The sequence below is a fragment of the Crocodylus porosus genome, unplaced genomic scaffold, assembly GCF_001723895.1.
Source record: "Crocodylus porosus isolate Cpor-Errol unplaced genomic scaffold, CroPor_comp1, whole genome shotgun sequence".
Taxonomy (NCBI): Eukaryota; Metazoa; Chordata; order Crocodylia; family Crocodylidae; genus Crocodylus; species Crocodylus porosus.
Window position 1 is genome coordinate 12,074,153 of NW_017728950.1, and position 20,281 is coordinate 12,094,433.

Sequence of the window (20,281 nt, forward strand, 5' to 3'; positions counted from 1 at the left end):
GCAGAGGTCGGGGGGAGAAGTTGAAGGCGCCGGGAGCTGCCCGAGGACGGTAAGTTGCACCTCTCCTGCCTGGGCTCTGCCTGCGCCGGGGCTGGGGGGCAGGAAACGGCCCTCTGCCCGCCTGGGGGGCTCCCTCCGGCGAGGCTGAACTCCCCCCTGGAAGATGCATTTCTCGCCCTAACACGTGAGTGTGCCATTGCAAACCCCCACCTCCCCCAGAAGCACGATGAGCAAGAAAACTGCTCCTGCTCCCTGCCTCCCAGCGGGGCAGGACTTTGTTTCCCTGCGCTCCTTTGCCTAGGAGCCGCTCGGCAGTGGTTCAGATGCTGCCCTGGGACAGCGGCCACGTCCGCCAACGGAGGATGAAAGTTGAACTTCTGTCCCTGTCGCTACTTAAAACAAGGGGCTTTTTAAAAAAATTCTTTATTCTTTAGAGAGCCTGGTTTTGTGCGCCACCAAGGCAGCAGCAGGAAGGACTCTGGACCAGCGAGTCCCCTTCCTTGTTCGCCCACTTGATTACCTTCCCTAACTCATAGATTTTTTTTTTTTTTTTTTTTTAAAAGACAAGGGGAACTATTTGAATAGACCTCAGGTTGTGAACCAGAGAGATGATTGGCATGTGTGGCCTCTGTAGCAATACCACACACACGCCCATGCACATATAGGTATGACACCTGACATGCAGGCATGGTGATCTGTTCACATTATTTTTTTAAAAAGCCCATAAACCTATAGCGTGGAACCATTGGACTTTGCAGTACCGACTGTCGAGAGCTAGAGCATTGGAGGTTAAGGCTCATGCAGCATCCCTAACTCTTACTGATGTAGCTGCTTTCCCCAAGACGGAGAGAGCTGAGACAGTGGCTTCTTTATATACTGAAAATATAGCTATAATAGTTGCACCATTCAGTTCAATTTCTGATTTTTTTGTATGTGCGGGCAGTATTTATGTGATGAAATACATGTGCACACTCTGTTTTAGAACTAATATGCATTGATTTCTTTGAATGGACATCAGTTTATAACAGTTATGGAGATCAACACAAACTGCCAGGAGCATTATAAAATAAGAATCTGGGTTATTAGAGGGAAGAGGTTGTGATATGTGTAAGGAGTATGTGGAAAACTCAGTCTTGAACTTCCTCTAGACACTAGGTAGGAGAGAGGCAGGCTAGCTATCTGTATTAGATGTTGCATCTCCCTCTGGGAGCAAGTGTGCATCTGAGCCTGTGCCCATGAACTTTACGCATACTTGGTTCAACACCGCTCAGTACAAACTACACACTGCTGGTTTACAGCCTGACAGCTAGCCACTCAGCCCATCTGTTAAAATATAACATGTATACTCCAGTCAAACAACTGGGAAGAGCAAACAAACAAGACGACATAACGTAAGGAGGCATATGTATTAACTTCTGTCTTGATATTACTTAATGGAGAATGAAGTCTTTGAGGACAAGCCACATTTATGAAAGTGCTGGTTCATTTGTTTTGCTTTGTTTACAAGTTTTTTTGGACAGACTTGGAAAACCATATAGGAGATTTGTAGAATTTGACATACTCAAATAAAAATGAAGTTAAGGATGGGAAAACTCTTTCCCTATTGTAGTGGATTCTTACTTTAATATATTATGGGGAAAAAATTGAAGTGTAATTTTACCTCTGCTTCCAGAAACATTGCAGCCAAAAGGCTGTAAGTGTTTATTCAGCTAACTATTCCAGCCTCTAGATTATTCTAGCTACTAGACTTAAGAGTTTTGCAATGCTGAGAAAAACCAAATCTTTATGGATTTATATAAAACTAAAACCAATCCACCTGGAGGTTCAGCCTAGAAGGACCTCTCCCCTTTTTAAGAGATTTAGCCAATATTTGTTCAGCATTCTGAAGATGTAAAAAGGTTATAACTGCCAAATACCATTATCTGCACATTTTGTAAAACAGCTCAACTTCAATCTCAGCAAAATTGTGCTGTTTACCTCTTTCACATACCTTCAAAGATGGTCTGGATATTTAAGAGCAGGAGAAAAAGCAGTTTGGTAAGGAGAAACTAAATGTAGAAATCTAGCCATTTCCAAATCAATAAGCCATATAAAGCAAAGGCTTTCCATCTATTCAGTATTTATCTATGAAAAAGTTATAATACTGTTATGAAGATATTTAAATCACACCCAATGAAATCATTAGCAGCAGTGGAGTTCCAGCCAGTAGTTGCTATACTAACCTTATTAGAAACCAGCCGATGCAGATTCTGTCAAAAGAACCTTATAGGTGAACCCATTCACTTGCACTGATCCCCACTGTTTGCAAGTGGAGGTACACACAGCCCAAAAGATCAGACCCTCAGTTGCCTCAATATATGATATACAGAAAAGTGTTTCAGATGTGAGCCCATCCTGGATGCTATTTTGGGCATTTGAAATATTGCTCTCTATCTAATTTGTAATAGTTTAGTTTTAAGGCTCTACAGTCTATGGCAGTGGTGATCAACTTTCTGGCCTTGCAGGCAGGAAAAGTGAACATGGTTCATCCCAGACTGGATCCCGTGAGCCAGATAGAATGTGGGGTTGGTGCATGAAGTTAGTCCAGGGGTACACCCCTGTGCACTCAGTGCAGCCACAGAGCTACCCCACATGCCCAGTCTGGCCATGGAGCAACCCTGCATGCTGACCCAACCCCACATACCTCATCTGGCCACGGAGCCTCCCCACATGCTGGTCTATGTCATCTGGTTCATGGGGCTCCCCAAGGGTCCGGAAATTTGGCAGCCAAGGAGGGGTGACAGTGTCAATTGCCACAGCTTCCAAAGATGTTTCCAGAGTCTTGGCAATTTGTGCAGTTACTGCTCCCCTGCTACAAAATTTCTGGACCCATGGGATGACAGCCCTGTGGAGTTGAAGATTGGGCATCACTTGCCTATGACTACATGTAAGGTATAACCAAATAATCTGTGTGCAGCTATTCTAGTGATGCATATGGTTTTTATAGTTAATTTTACATTAATATGAATGGAAGTTACTAGTTTTAAACCTTTCACATGATGGAACAGGTTAGGATTTATTATAGACAATAGCTATTTCACTCCCACATGGGCATAATTAATCAATGGCCTGGAAGATGGGATGGAGGATTGAGAGAGACCTGGACAAATTGGAAGATTGGACCAAAAGAAGTCCTTATTGAACCCCATGAGATTTCTTTTGGTCCAGTCCTCCAATTTGTCCAGGTCTCTCTCAATCCTCCAGATCCACAAGGCTCACTAAGGACAAGTGCAAGGTTCTGCGCTTAAGTCAGAACAACCCCACATACACACCGCGGTACAGGTTGGGGATCAACCGGCTAAGCAACAGCTTTGCAGAACAGGACCTGGGATTACATTGGACAATAAGTGGAATGAGCCAGCAGCGTGCCTTTGTTGCAAAGGCGGCTAACAGCATACTGGGCTACATTTACTGCGAACATTGCTAGCAGATCCAGGGAAGTGATTATTTGCCTCTATTCTGCACTGGTGAGGCCACATCTGCAGTATTGTGTCTAGTTTTGGCCGCCCTACTACAGAAAGGATGTGGACAAATTGGAGAGTGTGCAGCGGAGGGCAACAAAAATGGCTATAGAGGGCTGGGCATATGACTTCTGAGTAGAGGCTGAGGGAACTGGGCTTATTTAATCTGGAGAACAGAAGACTGAGGGGATTTAATAGCAGCCTTCAACTACTTGAAGTGGGGTTCCAGAGAGGATGGAGCTAGACCGTTCTCAGTGGTGGCAGGTGACAGTACAAGGAGCAATGGTCTAAAGTTGCAGTTAGGGGAGTTGGGAGTTTAGGTTTGATACTAAGAAGAATTTCTCTCATGAGAGTAGTAAAGTGCTGGAACAGGTTACCCAGTGAGGTTGTAGAATCTTGATCCTTGGAGGTCTTTAAGACCTGACAAAGTTTTGGCTGGGCTGGGCTGGGCTAGTTAGGTATGGTTCTGCTTTGAGCAGGGGTTGGACTAGATGACCTCCTGGGGTCCCTTCCAACCTTCATTTTCTATGATTCTATCATCCTCAAATGTACATTTGCAGATTTTTAAGGCTGGGAGGGTCCTTTACTGTCACTTAATGTGACATTTTGGTAAACAGAGGCCTTAGAATTTCACCAGGTAGTTTCTGCATCAAGCCCACAACTTTTGTTCAAGGAGAGCTCTCATGCCACTAAATATGCTAGGAATTTAAGGGTGCATAGAATCTTGAGCAGGGTAGAGTCATAAGTAGCTATTAATATCTACTACTCCTTATATCTGTAATTGAGTAAGAACTATTTTGGTATATCATACAGTTGTGTACTTAGTTCCCATTAAAATATCTCTAGATAATCTTGTTTCTTTTGGTATGCATTCTGGTAAGAGCCTCTTGCTACTACCCCTACAGAAAGGATGGGAACTTTGTGCTGCTATTGAGATAGAGGTACTTCGTTGAGTTGAGCTACGAATTGGTCTTGGGAAGAAAACTTGTCTCAATCCACAATTCCACAATGGTATACATCTATCTGCCTTTTCATGCCATTCCTTTGTTTTTGCTGGGTTCTGCCTATAGTTACACAAGTCAGATTCTGAGGGTTCTCTATCTTTTCCATGGCTGGTGTAGTTGGAGAGAGTTTGCTTTTGATATTGTTTTGTACCAGTTTTATAGAGCCATAAGTCCACTGTTCACTGGAGGTACTCCCAATTTACTTTGCTTCCTGTGAGCAGCTAGTCTTTACTCTTGTGTTCTGTTTTAGACCTGGTCACTGCCTCAGCTATTGTTTATCCTCTTCAGTGGATTTTGAATCCCTTGTCTGTTCTTCTTTTCCCCGGACTAAAAATGCTTTGCTGGGTAAGATGATTGCAACTACTTATCCTCTGATATGTGCCTTGCTATAGAAATCTATGCTTTTGTAACCTCCAGAGTGGATTACAGCAACGTATCCTACAAGGACCAACCCTTTCAGATTCTTTAGAAGATGCCAAATACAGCTGGTGGTGCTAACCACAGGAAATCTATTACAGTACTTCTCTAAAAATTATACTGGTTTCCTATTTGTATCTGTGACTTGCTTTCAAGTATAGCTAAAGGTGTTGATAGCAACCTATAAAGTATTGTGTGGTTTGGCTCAAGTTCTTCTGAGCGTCCCCCCACAAACACTTTCGCTATATGCCACCATAATCAGTTGTCAGATGGGTAGATCTTTTTGACCATCCCAGAGCAGATTTTGTCAATGGATCCAAGTGGATGGATCAGCTTGACTCTAAAGTTTGCTTCTCCCTTGCTGCTTGGGTTGATCAAGAATGCTGCCTTTTAGGATTCTATTTGAGACCAGTCCCTTTGCCAGAGGTAGGATGATTGAACATCAAAATCAGCAAAGCATCAGTTTAACAAAGAGGTTGACAGAATCACAAGGATCATGCTACATGCCTAGGATGTGGCTGTGTACACTAGATCAAGTAGGAAAGAGCCACTAGATTATGGGGCTGGGAGGAGATGGAAAAAAAAGTGGCAAAAAGAAGGAATGCGGTATAGTCTCAAACAGAAGCCTAGAGAGATGTGGAAAATTGATTTGGACCAATTGCAGGAGCAGAAAAAATCAGAGACAGCAATGGCATATCTGTACCAGGGGTGGGCAAAGTGGCAGATCCAGCTAGCAGCTGGACTCTGCCCCAGCTCCTTGCAGCGGTGACAGCATGGTCCTGAGCCAGGGCAAGGGCCTTGCCTGCATGCCCCTGCCTGGAGCATGCAGGCTGTAGATTGTGGCTGTGCTCAGGCCCCAGATCAAGCTGTCCCCATCACAAGATCCCAGCAGCTTATGCCCCTGCCACGTGCCTTACCAGCTTGGCTGAGGCCAGTCTCCATGGCAACCCCAGCCTTGCACTATCACAGCACAGGTGTGGCTGGGATCCCCATGGAAACTGGCCCCAGCCATGCAGGCAGGGACTGCTGGGAAATGGAGTCCACTGCCGACCCGCAGGCCAAACTTTTCCTGTCCCTGATCTATACTGTACTGAGTGGCACTAGAAAGCATGCTGTAGATAGATGAATGTGCTTCTATTCTCTTGCTGCATACACCATATGCATTAAAATGACCTACCATGGATACCAGAAACCATTTAGCCACAGTAGCACAAGACTCCCTGGTAAATGTGAGGTACAGTACCCTCCATACTGCCATGGTTAGGTGGTTTCCTGGACTTTTGGCTACACTAGGACTGTGGAGTGTACCAGACCTGAAGGGAGAAAGCAAGGGAAGAAGGGAAAGGGGAGAAAGAGATCACAGTGGGAAAATAGATTAAAGATGGAAGTGAGAACAGAGGGATAGCGCAGCAGATGAAGCTAGTGCAGCAGGAGCAAATAGGAGAATAAACAATAAAGAAGAAGAGAATGATCAAACAAAAATAGGATATGTATATCAGGGGAAAAAAAGAAAAGAAAAAAAAATCAGTCCTGCCAGGTCCTTTCTTACATCACTAGAACTCATGTACCATTAACACACAGTGGTGCTACCAACATAGGTTACTATTTAAATTAGTTAACTGTGAATCCACAGAGTTTTCACTTTGAAGGCTGTCAGCAATTGCTTATTTTATTCTTGCTCAGGGGATGTTGTGCTGTTCCTGCTGGAAGCTGTTGGGTACTGAGTAGCTACTTCTTTCATTTAGCTCATTGGGGCAGAGCTCACTTAAGTCAGATCTCAGTTGTGGGTGATGAGTACTTTGCAAAATGTTTTTGCTACCAAAAGCCATGTTTTATCTAAAAGAAGGACCAAGATTGAAGTCTGCTCCTAATTCACGTAGCTTATTTCTCTCTCCCTGCAGTAGATGCAATAAAAACACACTCAAGGACATATCTGGCATTAGAAAGTATATAAATAATGGAAAAAAATGGTAGGCATTTTTTACCTGCCCCCCTGCCACCCCCAATTCATTTCTCCAGCCTTACCAGATAGCTTGCTAGTGTTTGCATATATCTATCAAACTGGCAATAGTCTAGTGATGTATATTACTCTTAAAGATGGCTGTGGCCAAGCAAAACTAGCCCAAAAGACCCACTATGGAGAACTTAATAAGATAGTTGTATTTTTAAAGTATGAGTTTGATTGTGTGAGAAGTTTGCCACAAAAAACCTCACATTATTTAGAACTACCAAGGTGAAATAGAACTTCTAGGATTATAGGCAAGTAGGTCTGGAACGGACCACATGAGGTCCTTTACTCTAGCCCCCTGCTCAAGTCAGGATCATCCCCAACTGAACCATTCCAGTCAAGTATCTGTCTAACCTGCTCTTGAAGATTTACAGGGGAAAATCTTGCCATAGCCATCTGTATTTCTTGCTATATCAGTTCACATTTTATTGTAGTTTTCTTATTTTGTTATACAATTTCCCCATCTCCTGTACTTTTCCTAGAAAATGGAACACCCTTGATCCCTCTTTAGCTACTGAACTTAAATGTATTTAAATGTAAATTAAAGTAACTGTGGAAGAAAAAAAAAGCTAATATGTCTCTCCCCACTATCTGAAAAGTTCATCTAAGATACAAACCCCACCCCCTCCCCGGGTTAATTATTAGTCATGTTTCATGTTGCTGATCAAAGATTTAGCCAGCAAAATTATTAAGCACATGCATAATTTTAAGTATGTTAACAGTTGCATTGAATTACATCAGGCCAAAAGACTTGGTATGTGAGCAAGATCAGCATTCAGTGCAATAACTTGGGGGGGGGGGGCAGAAAAACTGGCTGATAACAATCCAAGGGCATTTTCACACAGGCATGCATCTCAGTGGTGGGCACTTCGAAAAGCTCCGGGCACTGCGATTTATACAGTTGTATAAGTGGCAAAATGAGTTGCAGCGCTGAGAAAGTGGCAGCAGTGTGCTTTCGAATTAAAACACCTTGGACGTGCTTTAGTTCAAAAGAGCATCACCGCCACTTTCCACACTTTTGCCACTTACACAACTGCACACAGCACAGTAGACTCAAGCCTGCTCTGAAGCAGTGGATCTCTGGTGCGTTGCTGGGGGGAAAAAAAGTGTGTATAAATGTCCTAAGGTTTTATTATTATTATTATTATTAATTCTTCTTTGTCCAATGCTTGAGTTTTCCCACCCCATCCTCCACCCTGGCCCTCAGTTCTCAGGTGTTAATTCTCGAGATGACCAAAACTGAGCATTTCCACCCTGCAAGACATTGAGATGTTTGCATCTAAGCATCTAACTTTGGGTGGGGAAAAAAAAGTTGGAAAATGAGAGAAAATTTTCACCTTAGAAGTGGCAAAACAAAATATTTTGTTTTGATCTTAGTTTTTCCCCCCCGTTTGTTTACCAGAAACAAAACTTTATTTTGGGTTGACTTTAATTACTACTTCTGCCTGAGCAGTACTGACCACAGTACTTCATGCAGACTTTGGTTCCAGTTCTCTTGCATCTTCACCGTCTCCCATAGCCAAACCTCCCAGGCTGAGCTACATTTCCCATAATGTACCAGTGTCTCCCTGTTGTGGAACTATCACAGTTCATCATGGAACAACCATATTGAGGGATTCAGAATTACAACTCCTATAAAGTTGTAACAGAAACTTGGGTGTCCACAAAGCAGACATGCATTGTAACTCCTCCTGTACACCACAACCAATAAGATAAAATCCTTCCATGTGCCACAGAAAGAGACAAAACTATCACCATGCCATGGCCACTTCACTGGCAGAGAATCATCTGAACTTATTTCACCTAGGAAAGACTGCAGAAATCCTTGATGACCCTTGCTAGTCTGATTTGAGGGAAAATTCCTTCCTGACCCTAAATCTGATGATTAATTTAACCCTGAGCACATGAGCAAGGTACACCAACAAGGCACCTGAAATTCTCAGTGTTGTGATCACCAGGTCAGCACAACCAGTCTTCTACTTCTATCCATGGTAGTGCTTTCAAGGCAAAGTCAAAAAACAAAAACCAAACAATACCTCTCTCCCTTCCCCCCCCCCCAAAAAAAAAACCCACCCAGAAGCAAATTCAAGGGTTAGGGGGTTTAGTCCTGGTCTCCACAGGCAACTTCCAGAAGCCCAGAAGCAAAGAATTGATGCAACATACTGTATTCACATGCGGCTTCCCCCCAAAATTAGACTTCCAAAGTTGGGGTATATATCTTAGGTAGGGAAGTTGATTTTCTGCCCAGAAAGAAGCACCCCACTTTGATTCCTGCTATATCCAAAGGTTAATACCAACTGCCTTGTAGCACCAGTAGTAGCCTATTCAGGCAGCTGAAGGAGTGAGCTGGCTTAATAGCTCACTGCTCTTCACTCCGTATGTGTTAATGGCCTCTACGTTCTCTTTTTTTCCCCAACAGTTTTGCCATCTATCAGGTACTCCTGGGCTCTCTTCTCTTATTTCACAGCCCTGCAGATGGCTTTTCGCGCTCTCCAGATTCACAGATCTACTTGTGGAGACCAGTCTTCAACAGTAGCTGCAGTTTCAGTCTGAACAGGAAAGGGAAGGTGAAGGAGCTGAAGATTAGACTCCGTCCCTGCTCTGTGCAGCTGTAACTCTGAAAAAAGTCCATTTTTCTTCATTCTACCTTCCCAAAAACAAGGTATGACAGAGAATGCAGGAAGTAGAAAGCAGAGTAGTAGATTGGGTAGGGAAAGGGAATCAGAGTGGCACTTAGGAAGGAGGGTGTAGGGATAACTTTGGTGTTGCATAGCTGCCAAAAAACTTGGCTTCTCCACTGTACTGTTTGTTGGCTCAGCTCTTCCCAGTTTGATACCGTACAAGCAAGAAATGGTCCTGACTGCAAACAAGAAAAGCAGATGTATGGACTCTGATGCATATGGAATGAGTTTAGGGGGTGGAGGGGTATTACGTAAGAAAGTATGATAATACCATGCAACACATTTTGTAAGCATGTTAAGAATTTGAGAAAGAGAAAAGTGATCAAGAAGCAAACAATACCATGACAATTACTTAACACAGTCTGCCTTACTTGTGCACACAAGACTAGGATCCTCTGTAATCTAAACTAAAGTATTTCCTCAAAAATATGAACCAATAATAGAGAACTTCTCAAGAGGCTATTGCAAGCCACAATCCAAGTGCAAAAACACTCTGATGCTCAACTACCACCTCTCTCAACCACCAGGAAGCTGGGGCTCACCCTACGGCCACCTTCTTTAGCTTCCCCCCTCTGTGGTCAAATCTTGCACTGTACAGCAAAGTGAAGAAATCCTGTATTGCTAAAAGCCTCCCATGTATGCAAGAAACTGTTGAGGGACCTCAACAGATCATTGAGTCCGACCCCCTGCCCTGGGCAGGAAAGTGCTGGGGTCAGATGACCCCAGCCAGATGCCTATCCAGCCTTTTCTTAATGACTCCCAAGGTAGGGGAGAACACCAACTCCCTTGGAAGCTGTGATAGGGGGCAGCTCTTGAGGGCAGATCTCATGCCAGCCCACCCACCTGCCATGACTTTGATGTTCTCAAACAGAGTGGTAAAATGCAGGAGACTGCCCATTACATGCCCCAATGCCAGGGGGCATTATCTGTGGCTCTGAACCTCCCTTACACCATAGCCCATGCCTCGCAGATGGCGTCCATGGTGGCATTATGCTCCTGGTCAAGCTTAGCCCTCACTGTCAGGCACACCCCCATCCCCACCCCTCCTGTCACTAGGGCCTCTTGCATTCCACCCCCTCTCACAGGGTCTCTCTCTCTCTCTCTCATCAGTAACTTATCCCACCCTTCTCCCTCTTTGAGCAGCTCCCATAAGCCATAGGCTTTATCCGGATCACACCTGGGGTAGCAGACATACAGTCTTTTGGGCCTCTCCCATAACCCTCACCTGGGTAGTGGCCAGGCAAGTTCCTGACCTGGGCCAAGCTTGCCCTGGCTGCTCCCGGGGTAGTTTTACATAAACATACACAAATACACACACACACTAGGCTCCCTGTTCCCCCTTTCTGGGGCTCCACACTTCTCTCAAATTGCTTTCCAGGGGTTGGCCCATATGCTGCCCTTCAGGCTGACCCTCAGCCCTACTCAGCCCTCTTCCAGGCCCTGACTACCATCCCCTCCTTCAGGGCTCCGGGGTTTCCCTCACCTGTGGAGGCTGCGGTAGCTGCAGCTGTGCCTGGCCCTGCCTGGGTCTTACACTCTTTTTGGGCTGAGGTGGCCATAACCATGCCTGGACCCCTTGTACCCACAGTGTTGTGGGGGCTAGGGGTTAAGGCATCCCAACCCACCTTTCACCAGGGTGATAACTGGCCTGGTGCTTCCTGGGGACTCCCACTCTACCAGGAGCCCAAACCAGGCCACCCATCCCCAGCAGGGTGCAGTTTTTGGTCATGTCCAGGACCAAGAGCCTCCTAGCCATCCCCACAAGTTCTTGCCCTTACCCCCTAGGTTTTTCCTGCTGCAGCTCAGTGTTTCTACCTGGGCTGGCAGCAGCAAACAGCTGTATTTATATAGGCAGCCCATGTCTTAAAAATAGCTGCTGCAATCAAGCACCAGCCCTTAAAGTGGCAGGCACTGCCACACAAGCCCATTCCAAATTCTGGCCACCCTTACTGTGAAGAAGTTGTTTCTAATGTCCAGCCTAAATCTGTTCTTTGTTAGTTTCTGACCATGTTCCTTGTTACCCCAAGAGGCGCCCTGGTGAACAGAGCATAAATTGCCCTTCAAGTATTTGAAAACTTATCATATTTTCCCTCTATCTTCTCTTCTCCAAATTCAGTAACCCTAGTTCTTTCAGTCTTTCCCCATAAATCATGTTTCCCAAGCCTCTAATCATTTTTGTTGCTCTCTGATAGACTTGTTTCCAAACTATCCATGTTTTTCTTGAAGTGCAGGGCCCGAAACTGGACACAGTACTCCAGGTAAAGCTTCACCCGTGTCAAATACAGTGGAAGAATCCCTTCCCTTGATTTTCAGGTGACACTTCTGTTAATACAAACTAGTATTCTAGGATCATATTTCCTCTCACTTTATTTTGCTATCTAAACAAGGCAATCTAACTTAATATCCTTTCATAATATAAGTTTTACATTCCAGTAATTATGCTAGTAAGTAGCCTCTCTCTCCACCTGTTCCAGTTTAAATGAATTGTTATTGGATAAATATGACCAGAAATATACACAAAATTCTACATAGGATCTTAATAATTTGCTTGTATAATAGTATTAATATTTCCATCTCTCTATTGAAAATGTCTCACCTACGGTACATCCTAGAGCCTTTTACACAGTCATATCACACTGGCGGCTCATGATCATCCTATGATTAATCAATAAAATGAGGTCCCACTCTTTCTTCACCAGCTTCAAGCTATGAGGCCCCATCTTATGGCAAAAGTCCTTACCTGCCTGACTTATGCTATTCAGTTTCATACTACTCCAATTACTCCAGTCCACAAGATGGTCAAATTCTTCCTGTATGATAATCCAGCGCTCCTCAGCATTGCCAGTACCTCTTAACTTCTCGTCATCCATAGAATTTGTGAATCCATCCCTAATTTTGCACAATGACCAGGAAAGAGTCCGCAAATCATTTTCAAACAAAATATTTTATTTAGATTTTTCCCTCAGAGGAAGTTCTGCCAACATGGATCTCATCCTGTGGAAAACTTTCAATTTTGACAAAGCCCCAGGAAAACATTTTGTTCAAAATTATTTGACAAGGTCTCATTAGTTCCTACACCAGATTCTGAAGAATGGCAATTCCAGATGGAGTCCAAACAATAACAACCACAACAATATTTAATTAAAACAAAGTGATCCATTAATCCCTAATTTAATGTGTGAACTGCAGTCTCATGTTTGGATTGCAATATAGACATGCCTTCTGTCTCTTCACCTCAGCTTCACTCAAATAGCTCTCCTTACTCACTTCTCCTCTGCCCTGGCCCCCTCATGCCTTTTCCTTCCATTTAGCTTATTCCTTCCTAAGTACTCCCATTTCTAAACAGTCAAACTAGCATGTTTGTTACCATCACATCATTCATACTATCATCCCATGCCTGTCTTTGTTTAGATAGCATACTTTACTGTTTATTGCTCAAGTTTGTACAGTAGCCCCATTCTTGGTTGGTTCATATATGCTGATAATAGCTCATTATGTGCAGTACAATTCCCACTGAAAAATGGAATTTTAGTACAAAACTTGTGTCTTTATAGGTGCTTACACAAATTACATTTTTCGCATGATTGACCCCCTGAAAGTGCTCTACAGCCATGACATAACACATGTGTGGCTGCATAGCACTTTTAAAATAACCAGTTTCACAAAAAAAATAACCATGGTCAAATGAGGTAATAGATGAAGGAACTTATGTTCCCTCCAGGGTTAATTTTTCCCCCTTTGTGGGGGAGGGAAGGTGAGGGGGAGGAAGCAGCCAGCATAGAGCTGCAGGCTACTTTGACTGGCCAGAGCTGGAGAGGATGGAGGGCATTGGCAGAGTGGAACAGAGCCCTCTAGCCTTGCAGGCCACCTCTCCAGCTACCCTGGCTGGGGTATCAGGGAGAGCTGGGATGGGCCTGAGAGGTGAAAGTGCTCTGCCCCACCTCATTTCTCCTTTCTAGCTCTGAGGAGGCAAAGCAGCTGGCAGTTCCATGCTGGATGCTCCCTCCCCTTCCCCTGTCCTTGTCTGCTGACAGCCCCAGAGCTGTTGGGGGTGGTTCTGGGGAGAGGGGTGGTTCAGCAGCTTTCTCAGAGGTGAACACCTGTTGGGTTGGGGGAGGAGGGGCAGGGGCTCTAACTCATGATGCTTGATGTAAAGCACCATGAGTTAGAGTGGGGCCCTAAATATCTGTAGTCATCCTACATCTCTACTATTTGATATCTTTACACTTCTGTCCTTTTTAAATGAATCCCTACTCTTTTAGCAGTGTGCTTCTTAGTCTATGTTATATTTATATAAGTGATAGTATAAGGAAATTACAGTTAGAATTGGTGCCCATAATACTAGGCATTATAAAATTATCTGATGAAGGAGTCCATGTTGCAAGGAGATTTCACTCTGGAAGGAGAAATAGCCCATGAAGGTCAGGGAGGAAGAAAGGTCATCATGCTGTGTAGTAGCAAAAAATGTGAAGTGTCAGCTATCCACATCTTCCTGTTAGCCTGGCCACTCTAAATCTGTGGATTTTTTGACAAAGGTGGGCCTTGGTCTTCTGATGGAAGACCCACCCTGAAATAGCTGCATAAAAAAAGGCATGAAGGAGTAAGTGAGATTAGCTGGCAGAGAGAGATAAGCCCTTGTGAAGGATGCTTATGCAAGAGGAGCAGATTGGGAGCTTTCTTTCCTATCGCTGCTTACCAGATTTTCATTTACTCATTTACAGAAGTAGGGTCAATTTGAAACTTTGTGGGAATTTGCACACTACATCTTCTGTTAATCTCAGCTCTGTTCTATGAATTTCTCTCTCAATCCCTTGAGGCAAATGAGCAATCAGACATCACCCCCTGCTCAGGAATACTTATTGGGCTGCTCTAACATAAAGTCCTCCCTTTCTACCTCGAAACCACTATGCTTAAACAAATTAAAACCAAGTCTCCTAATTAACTGTATTCAAGACTGCTAACAAATTTAAATTAATCCAGTATTCAGTGGGCAATTGGGCAATGTGTCCATATCATACTGTGTTGCTTAGATGCAAACTGAGCCAGCTGGCACTCTCTTAGGAAGTTCTTTTTCCCATGTTCATCTCACATTACAGGCTAGTGTCTGCCAGCATATCTAGAGGCGGGTGAGCAAACCCAGACTAAGTCAAATAGATGTTCATTTGTCCCATTGGAAGTTGGATCTCTCCCACACAAAGTTGGACAGTTATGTCCAAAGCCAGTTGTTTTTGGCCATGAGACAAACCTTGCACAGATAAAAAAAAAAAAACTTCTTATGGCACAAAGCACACGGAATAGATCCAGACATGCTGGTTCAAGAAATGTAAAACCTGCTAACACTGCTCCACCATTCCCACAATAACTATACCTCTAACCCCCCAACAAAACTATCACCAATCCTGGATCTTATACCTACACCTCCAAAAATGTAATACATCTCATCCAGTGCACTAAATGCCTGGATGGAAAATACCTAGGAGAAACCAAACAACAACTGTGTACCAGAATGAACACACACCGAAAATCTATCGGAGATAAAAATACGCAATTACCTGTGGGTGCACACTTCTTATAAAACAACCACTCTCTCTCCAATCTCTCAGTTTTAATCCCCAAAGGGAATTTACAAAACGCCTTTTGTAGATGAGCCTATGAACTTCACTTCATAAATCTACTGGATACAAAAAATCATGGATTAAATATAGACATTGGATTGGATTTATGGCACATTATAACCTGCCTGCCATTTGATAATCCCAGGTAACCTCTCTACATTTTATCAGCTACATTTTATTGCCAGGTCAACATTTCCCTCCTTCCCCTCACCCACCTACCCGTCTCACACCTATTGTTTCCTATCACCTCTGATCTTTACTGTCATGTATTTGCATTTTCACAGACCTGCATTTTGCATATTGGCTTCTGTTCCACCCAGAAGAGCACACAAAACACCAGCAGACTTTCCCTATGTCTGAAGAAGGGTGTTTATGCCCAAAAGCTTGCAAAGAACAATTTTTCCAACCTTGTCTGCACAGAGCAAAAAACATTCATCTTTGCTTTTGGGTCATGCCCATTTTCTGATAGCCAGAAGGTCAGTCCATGCTGCCTTGAAGTTGGGAAAATGGGGGACCAGGAGTAGGGTGATTGTTTGAGAACATAGGTTCTCAGGTTCCTGTTATCATAGAGCTTTTATCCTCGCACCATCCTTACAAGGTAGAGAACCACCATTGCTCCAATTTCACACATGGGGAATAGAAGCACAATGAGACAAAGGGCACAGCTATAGCACAGGTGGTGCTTAACTGAAACACAGAGAGCCACTCCACGCAGACGCTACCCCCTGAGATGGAAGCAGCATGGCTAATTAGCCCAGCTGCTGTGCTGCATGCATGTGGTGATGCTGCTTCTGGTTGGGAAGTAGCATGCCCAGAACAGCAGGACATGATTGTACATGACACTACAAGATATAGCATGTTAACAGTGGCTACAGGTGCTTGTACATGCAACAGGGGTTTAGTTCTTGGGGTTTTATTTTATGCCTCCTAAACTGAAATGGTGGGCTTTTAACTGAAACCCACCGTTTCAATTTTACTTCCATCAGATTACAGTGAGGGGCCTGATCTTTTTTTCCTTTTTTTTTTTTTTTTTGGCGGAGCTGAAGCTTGCCCACAGCCAGGAAGCAAGCTGCTGGGGGCAACCTGCCAGCAGGCTGAGTGGCCCCTGAACTGCGGGAAGCCCCAGACCTTTGGTGGTGGCACCCCCCGCAGGGCTGCCCAGGAAGGCTGCTAGTAGGCTGAATGCTGCCCCAGCTCGGAGGCAGCACCCAGCCCAATCCAACTGTTCCCTGAGTTTTCCTGTGGAGCAGCGCCCAGCAAGCTTCCAGTGGGTGGACTTGGGGAACAGTTGGATCGGGCCGGGTGCTGCCTCTGAGCTAGGGCAGCACCCAGTCGACTAGCAGACTGCTCAGTTGTCCCCAGGACCTGCCACCACTGCGGAGGAAAGGCCCAGGGTCCCCTGTAGCTCAGGTGCGTGTCATGTTATGCGTTAAGCTACATAAATGACATTTCATCATGTGTACATTGTGACAATCATCACATGTGCAGGTTCTTTAAGTGCCCAGCCACACAGGAAATCTGTGGCAGAGTAGAAAATTGCAGTTGTCTCTCCCAAGCTAGTGCTTTTACTTCTAATCTTAGCTGTAAGAGGGTCTGGAATCTTTTAGGAGCATACTGACCGAAAAGAAGCCTCCTTTTAAGTTTGTGCTGTGCTGTGCAAAGGCAGCATCTAATAAAGTCACAATGACATGTAGTCTGTAATGGGTAAAGCAACTGGCATTTCCTGTGCAATTGAAACCTGGCTAGATATACTAGGTCGGGGTGGACAACCTGTGACACGTGCATCACAACTGGCATGGACAGTCTCTGTGTGGCATGCAGCAGATCAGGGGAAGGGACAGACAGCACAGCAGCAGATAGGGAAGAAAGCAGAGCAGTAGATTGGATAGGGTAAGGGGATCAGAGTGGCACTTGGATACCTTTGATGTGATGTGCCTGCCAGAAATCTTGGCCTCCCCACTGCACTAGGTTAGCCTCTGTTGGCCCAGCTCTTCCCAATTTGATACCGTGCAAGCAGGAGATGGCCCTGACTGCAAACCAGAAAAGCAGATGTATGGACTCTGATATATGTGGAGTGAGTTTCACAGTTGTCATGTCCAGATGGTGGCCATAAAATCCTGTGGAAAGCTTTCCTTTTCCAAAATGATCAGTTTGTTGCAAGTCCAAGCACTTGCATCACAAGTCTGGACAAACAATAACTTAGCACTATTCTGAGCCTACCCTGATGGTTGTTCTTTTAATTATTTGTGTGTGTGTGTGTGTGTGGTATCGTAGATTTGCTGCTGACAGACAATTTTTGATAAACTGCTTGCAAACTTAAAACACAGCCACAATTATATGAAAGTTATTCAGTATGCAAGTTGTAACAAAATCCCATTCAATTTCTACGCATCTGATTTATTTCCTTTCTGGTAATTGCTGCCTACCAGCATGCTTGTCTCCTGAACCTCAGCTTTCTCTTCTAGCAGTTAGTCAGTTTGATTTCACTTACTCTACACACCAGCATTAACAACCTGAGACTTTTTGGTGGAGGTGAAAAATATTGTCTGACACTGAATTGTGACATCCCTGAGCAAGTGGACAGAATGAAGAGGCTATTTACAAAATGTATCTCTAATTATGCCCAAGTATGTTATAATCAGCTAGGAATGACAAAGAAAACAAGCATACATGAAAGAAGTTGCAATGAAGTACACATGAGAGAGAGAGAGAGAGAGAGAGAACATTTTAAAGTTTACTGATCCTTGCATCCTGATCCTTGTTTTCATAAATACAGTTTTGCAGGCAAATCTTCTTTTGATTACTGTCATGTGATGATATGAATAAATACCTATAATTCTAATCTTACAGCTCATTTGTAATGTTCCTCTGTTTTGTTTTAATATCTTATTTTGGACTGAATAGTTGAATTTAGCAGCAGTGCTGAAAGCTGTATTAATTGCAAGAGTAACTTCATTTTAACAAATTAAAATTGTTTTCTGAGCAGAAAGGTTATTCTAATTGCAAATTATTTTTCTGGAAACAGTTTTCTTCTAGAAGTGTAAACTGATTTCATACTCAATTATTCTGTGGCAACTGCAGACTAAAACTAGTTTGAATGGGTAACAAGAGCAAATATATTTTTCCAAATGCTGACAAATTGAGCTTTTTTGTTCCGACTCATGTTCCTGGGTATGTGGCCAAAAATGATTATACAAACTACTGACAGTCTTCCATGTACTTATCAGTGAACACTTGACAAGATTGCATTATAAAACAACATCTTGACCAAGAATGGAATCAGTATGAACAGGACCACGTCCTGAACTCCTACACAATAGGCAATGTTAAATCCAATATTAAAATCAGACATCCACATCTAGTGGTCCCATTTGGGAGACTTCAAATCTATGATGATTTTATTTCCAGATGTCACATCAGAGGCAATAAAAGGCTGGTAGAATACAGACCATTTTCTTTGTACACATCTCCTTGTGAGACTTTGTATAGTATAAACTGATTTAAAATGCAGGTTTGTATTGAGTCACATTGGACAAGAGAGACCTCAGAGCACTGGTGAGCACTTGTCTGGGTAAAGATGACTTCAGCTTGGACATTGTGTACATGCATGTGAATGGATGTTTTCATGTACAGTGGTAGGTTGGCCCTGTAAGGTTCAACAGAAAAGCACTTTTACTCCTTTGGCTGTGTGGGTGGGAAACAGCTTGAGTTTATAGAAAATACATAGGAGAAGCAGTTGCAATTAGAAAGAATCCATAATGGTTGCACACACATAGCTGAAATACTTCTCAAGTAATATGAGTGAGGCTCTTCTGGAAAAGCCAAAGCTGGGCATGTGCTTTTCTGAGTGTGAATACTGTGCTTTGAAAGCTCTTTTATGATTCACAAAAGCAGCTGCTTTAGAGCTGGAGTGGCCATCATGTTTTTGAAATGTATTTAAATAGGTATACTGCAGACTGCTCCCATCTGTTTTGAAGATTTGGGGAGAGTGGGGTATTGGGGATTTACTTATTCACCAGTAGCAGCAGTGACATGAGTACAGTGTTGTTATTCATTCAAAATGAAGTAGTCCTTTCTTGACTCATTTAAGGTTTTCAGATCAAAGCTAGCAAGAAAACTCAACATTTTAGTAGGGTTCGGAGGGAAAGTAATCACTCTTTTTTTTTTTTACAAGTCTTCTGAAAGGCAATTCTCATTCAGCCATGCATTTAGAACTGCAGAAGAAGGTTCCTCAAACAGTTCTTCCAGTATTTCTGTATTAAAGAGCCAACGGTGAAATATTATCAGCATCAGCGTCTTATCTTGATGATTAAATAGAAGTAGTTTTGGAGCTCTTCATTTTGATTTTCAGTAACTAGTAACTGTTCACTTTCTTTACGCTTCTGGCTCTGTTTTTGCTACCTATTCTCTCAGTAGTTGGTCACACTGAGACCAGAAAGGCCACTTTTGTGGAGGCATTGCAACTGTAAACCTAAATGGTAGTGCAGGAGTGCTCTGAAAAAAACAGGCTTGTAATGTGTTATATAGCCACTGCTTGCAACTTTTAATTTTGCTGTCTAAACAAGGATAAATGGAAGTATGATCTTCTTTTGTATGCGTACCTGGTTATTAGATTTATGTTAACAGCACTTAGAGAAGAGTCCTGTAGAATTTAATGGAGATTAAACTAATAGTTTTCTATGGAGATTACTATAAAATCTAAACAACTGAATGAATAGACTTTACTTTCCACCAAGAGAATTTTTTGCTATCACATGCTATAGGATTTTTCGTAAGTGAGATGATATACTATCAAATATAAGCAAAATGAGGAAGATTAGAGAGTTTGGGTACCAAAAACTGTTTATATCCTTGAAGGTTCAGTTATGCTGAAGCTAAACCATCAGCTAAGCCAAAGTGGTCCCCAGTTTCAAAAGAAGGAAGGAGGACAACCCAGGAAACTATAGGCCCATTGGTCTTACCTCAGTCCTGGGGAGGCTGTTTGAAAAAGTTATCCAGGAGCACATCTGTAAGGGACCAGCAGGGGAGATTATGCTTAGGGGCAATCAACATGGGT

The 20,281-nt window shown here is 43.4% G+C and overlaps 1 protein-coding gene across 2 annotated transcripts in view; it reads left to right on the top strand.

Moving 5' to 3' along the window:
- The window catches only part of MARCH3 (membrane associated ring-CH-type finger 3), a 115,263-nt gene continuing 94,982 nt past the window's right edge, over nucleotides 1–20,281 (top strand). For both annotated transcript variants that reach the window (XM_019555299.1, XM_019555301.1), the window contains exon 1: nucleotides 1–49. The gene's annotated coding sequence lies outside the window, so the exon portion shown is untranslated. The remainder of the gene's footprint in view (nucleotides 50–20,281) is intronic.